The 5,016-nt window shown below is 62.9% G+C and overlaps 1 protein-coding gene across 1 annotated transcript in view; it reads left to right on the top strand.

Annotated features, from left to right (window-relative positions):
* TMEM266 (transmembrane protein 266) overlaps positions 1–5,016 on the top strand; it is a 29,061-nt gene that overhangs the window by 23,176 nt on the left and 869 nt on the right. The gene's annotated exons all lie outside the window — the stretch shown is intronic.

The raw sequence follows: 5,016 nt of genomic DNA, 5'->3' as shown, positions 1-5,016 counted from the left end.
CCCTGCTCTGTGCGCGGAGCAGACTGGCCAGGGCTCCAGGCGGCGCTCGGTGCCGGTCGTTCTGTCGCTGGGCTGTCATCTTGATGTGGTGGCTGGCGGGGGCGTGGGGGGGAGCTACAGCCTTGGCCTCCGCGCCCACCTTGGCCGGGAGCCCCGGGAGCCCACGGTCAGCCGCCTGGACGCAGGCGAGCATTCCCGGCACAGGCACGCTCTGCCTCCCCGGACCGGGGCCCTGGAGGCCACAGCTTGGCCATCACCGTCCCCCAGCCGGTCGCCTCTAGACCCTTGGCCCTGATGCCCGATTGGGCCCGGGGTCAGGGTGTGGGCTTTAGAGTAACCCCGTGTTCCTAGGAGCCCGGGGACGCTGTGCGTCCTGCCGTCTGTCCTGCCTCCTCCCTGCAGCCCCCGTGGTGGGAACTCCCAGAACAGGGAGGGAGGCGGATGGGAAGGGACGAAGCCGGGTCAGGCGTCACCAGCTGGGGCGATGGGTCCGTGCTGCTGTCCTGGAGACGAGGGCGTCTAAACAGGGTGGGGCTCCCACACGCACCCCTGGGGCAGTTGGAAATGCCCCTCCCGGCCGGCCCTGGAGCTCACCCCTGCTTCCTTCCTCTCCTCTTCCACCACTTCCTCTCGCTCCCTAGGGGGCACCTGCCCCGTGGCCACAGGCAGGAGCAGGAGGGCTGCACGCGGTGCAGGGCCCCATCCTCGAGGAGATAGGTGCCCAGCTGCCCTCTGCCCAGGGGCTGTGTCGCGGCAGAGATCTACGTGACGTGAGAAATGATGGCTGGACACGCGGGCGCCTGGACCCCTCTGGAGATGGGACAGGGCAGCGCGTGCTGCTAACGGTGACCCAGAGGCCAGCGAGGGCCCTGGGCTGCAGTCGCAGTGGCGCACCGCCCCCCAGGGGTTCACCTGCAGACTCGAGGGTGTCACAGCAGCAGGGGGAGGGTGCCCGGGGTGGGGTGCCGTGGGCTGCCGGCCTCTGAGCAGCTGTGGTCACGGCCACACCCACGCCTGCCAGCTGTGCTGAGCGTCTCTGGCACAAATCACCTGAGAGCCTGTGGAGTCAGTGAACTTTCCTCCCCAACGTATTGGTCTCGAAGCTTCCCCGTCACTCACCTTCCAGCCCCTGGTGGGCCTGCCACGTCCTCACCACACGTCATGGCGCCCTCAGCCCCCCACCCCTGCCCAGCCCGCAGGACTGGCCTGCCCTGTGCCACCAGAGCTGCTGGGAAGGGAGGAGGGTCTGGCTGGAGGGGGGCTGGGAGAGGGGGGGCTAAGGGGAGAGTTCTGGAGGCGAGCTGAGTGGGGAGCTATGTTGCGTTAGAGGGGGACCCAGGGGGCAAGGTACTGGGGCAAAACCAGGGTGTGGAGTGAGATTGTGGAGCAAGTGTGGGGAGCGTGGGCCCAGCTGGGGGTGGTGGTGAGATCAGTGGTCGAGTCAGAGTGGGGAGTTAGCCGGGCAGTTCAGAGGGAGGTTTAGAGGGTGAGCTAGAGTGGGGATCTGGGAACAACCAAGAGCATCGAGGGGGGGGGGGCAGGGGGCCAATTTGGGGAACTAGAGAGCCACCTGTGGGTGACCGGAGTGGGGAGCTAGAATGGAGAGGCAGGTGTTTGGAAACACTGAGACTCTAGAGCAGGGAGACGGAGGGGGAACCGAAGTGGGGAGTTCTGAGGGCAGCCGGGGGGTGAGCTAGAGTGGTGATATAGAAGCGGGAGCAATGAGGGCAAACTGAGGGGTGAGCTAAAGGGGTAAGGAAAGGGGGTCTCGGGGTGAGGGGGCAAGCTAGAGTGGGGTGCTAGTGAGGGGATCTATGGGCAGAGCTAGAGGTGAGTCAGAGTGGGGAGCTGAAGGGATGGCCTCTGGTAGGAGCTAAACCAGAGTAGCTGGTGGGTGAGCTAGAGGGGCAAGAAGGGGGAGCTAGTGGGGAGGGAGCTGGAGTGGGCAGGTAGGGGTGCAAGCTGGAGGGGGGGCTGAAGGGTGACCCAGAGAGGTGATATTGGGGGCAGGCTAAATGGGAGCTAGGGAGCGAGGTAGATGGGGAAATGGGAAACTGAGCTAGTGAGTTTCGCTAAGTGGGGTGCTAGGGTGGGGAGCAGCAGCTAGGGGCATGCATAACTGGGGAGTGAGGAAGGCGAGCTGGGGGCTCTTTAAGGCTGGGAGCTGGGTGGGGAGCGAGGGGTGAGGTGGGGGAGTCAGTGGAACTCGGGGGTTGAGTTCTGGGGGCTGAACTAGAGTGGGCAGTTCGAGTTTGGGACTGGGAGGTTGATCTGGAAGGGTGGGCTGCCGTCGGAGCTAGAAGTAAAGGGGGGACCAAGTCAGAAGAGAGAGTGGGGTGATGGACAGACGAGGGGGTGAGCTAGAGGGTCCAGCTAGAGGGGTGCTGTGGGGGCAGAATATGGTGTCAGTAAAGGGTGGAGCTAGAGTCTGGATCTAGGGGTCAAGCTAGGGTGGGGTGCTAGAGAGCAAGGTGGGGGTCAGGCCACAGTGAGTTATAAAGGTAAGCTAGAGGGGCAAGTGGGGGGTGCGAGCTAGAGTGGGAGCTACAATTGAGATAAAGTAGGAGCAAGAGAGATGGGTTATGGGTTGGGGCCAGAATGGGGAGCTAGGGGGCAAACCGGGGGTGAGCGAGTGTGGCAGCCTGAGTAGGCAGCTAGGTAGGAAAACGGGGTGTGCTGGGGCGGCCAGCTGGAGGGGGAGCTAGGGCCAGAACCAGGCCGATGGTCTGGAGGGAAGAGAGCTGGAGTGGGGTGAGCTAGAGTGAGGGGCTCCATGAGGAGGCAGAGCAGGGAGACAGGGAAGGAGCTAGGGGCCCGAGAGAGGGGTGCAAGCTGGTGGCGAGCAGATGGGCAGCCAGAGTGGGGGGGACAGGGAGGTATGGGGCAGGCTAGGGGGTTGAGCTAGGATGGGGAGCAAGCTGTAGGAGGCAGCTAAAAGCGGGAGGTGAGGGGTGAGCTAGTGGGGAGTTAGAGGGGCCAGTATAGAATGAGGAACTGGGGGCAAGCTAGAGTGGGGGTGAGCTGAAGTAGGGAGCTGAAGGCGGGAACTAGTGGGGAGGAGGGTGGGGAGCTAGAGGGGTGAGCTGGAATAAGGAACGAGGGGGGAGATCTAGAGAGGTAGCCAGATGGTCCAGCTAGGGGTCAAGCTAGAGTGGGGTTCTAGTGTGGGGACTTACAGGGGTGAACTAGAGTAGAGGGGTGAGCTTTCAGGGGGAGCTAGCAGGACTAGCTAGGGGCGGGGACAGAGTGGGGTGCTAGGGAGGTCAAGGGGCGTGAGCTAGAGTGGGCAGCAAGAGGATGCGCTAGGGGAGGGTACGAGGGTGGTGTGGTACGTGGGGAGCAAGTGGGGTGAGGTAACTTAGAGGGGTGAGCTAGAGGGGGCAGTGAGGGTTCATGCTGTGGGCTAGGGCTAGAGGGGTGAGCTGGAGCAGTTGGCTGTAGTCGGATCTGGGGCTGTGATCCAGAGTGGGGAGCAAGAATGGGGAGCTAGTGGTATGAACTAGAGGAGCTACAGTGAGGAGGTGGAGTGGGGAGCTAGAGTGTGGGGTGATCTAGAGTGGGCATTGAGGGGGTTGGGCGAGGACTAAACCAGTGGGGAGATGGGAGACTGCAGGGTGCAAGGGGCTGGAGTGGGCAGTTAGGGTGTGCGCTTGACTGGGACCTGGGGGGTGATTGAGAGCGGGGGAGAGATTGGGGACCTAGGGGTCAGGCTAGGGGTGAACTTGAGTGGGGAACCGCGTTACAAGCTAGACGGGAGCTGGTCTAGACGGCTGGCAGGTGGCAGAAGGGGAACAAATGTGGGCTCTTGGGAGCTGGGCTACATGGAGCTACAGTGGGAGCTAGTGAGGGGAGTTAGGGGTTAACTAGAGTGGGGAGCGCGTGTGGGGAGCTGGGGTTTGAGCCAGAGGGAGAACTAAAGAGGGAGCTAAAGTGGGGCGTTATGGTCCCAGCTTGACTGGGACGTCAGAGGGGCACCCCAGAGGGGGAGCTAGTAGAGTGAGCTGGGTGCCAGGTGGGCAGCTGGTGTGGGGAGCTCAAGGGCATGCATGGGGTGAGCTATGCTGGGCCGCTAGGGGGCTGGCTGGAGGAGTGAATTAAGGGGTGAGGTAGAGTGGGGGGGACAGTTATAGCTGAGAAATAGAGGGGGAGCACTAGAGTGGATTTAGGGGTGAGCTAGTCGGGCGAGCATGAGTGGGATGCTAGGGTTCAAGCCAGTGGGGACCCAGGTTTGTGAGCTGGAGGGGGAGTAGGGGTTGAGCTATTCAGTGGGGAGAGCTCATGCCCAGCGCTAGGGGCCTAGCTTACTCCTCTCCGCTCCTCTCCCTGTTTCTCTGCGACCTCTCAGCTCCCCTCTGTTGCCTCCTCTGCTCTCACCTCTTGCTCCCTGCTCCCCCCTCTCACATGCGTTAAAACGTGTTTGAGCAGCAACCGATGAACCAGATCCCGGTCAGGGCACAGGCCCGGGTTGTGGGCTCAAAGTAGAGGAGTTGAAGGTGGTGACCCAGGGTGATGTGTTCCGAGAGTGGGGGAGTGCTGGGGGGGGCTAGAATGGGGAACCGGAGTGGGGACATAGCATGATGAGCTGTAGGGGACTAGGTAGGTACCAGGGGTGTTAGGGGCCAATCTAGGGGGACGAGCTAGAGTCGGGAGCTGGAGGGAGACAGGGTGGCAGCTCCTGGTGAGTTGCAGTGGGTGCTGGGGGTGAGCTGTGAGTGAGGAAAGCTGAGGGGGGACCAGGGCGGCGATCTAGAGGGTAGTGTCCCCCGTCCTCCCCTTTGCCCCACCGCTCCCATGACTTGTGCTTGGCGACCCTGTGCTGTGTCAGTGTTGCTGTGCACATGCGTGTGCACCTACGTGTGCGCTGGGTCTGGGACTCTCTGACGGTCACATCACCGTCCACTCCCAGGGCTGCTGGGGCTCAGCCCTGCCTCGTGTGGACCCACAGTCTATAGAGGCGACGTCACAGCACCCTCCTGTTTCGCAGACAGCGGCGTCCCGGATCCGGCCGTGTGTGTG

This window comes from Myotis davidii, unplaced genomic scaffold (assembly GCF_000327345.1).
Source record: "Myotis davidii unplaced genomic scaffold, ASM32734v1 scaffold1622, whole genome shotgun sequence".
In the NCBI taxonomy this organism is placed as follows: Eukaryota; Metazoa; Chordata; class Mammalia; order Chiroptera; family Vespertilionidae; genus Myotis; species Myotis davidii.
This window is presented reverse-complemented; position numbering and strand designations above follow the sequence as displayed.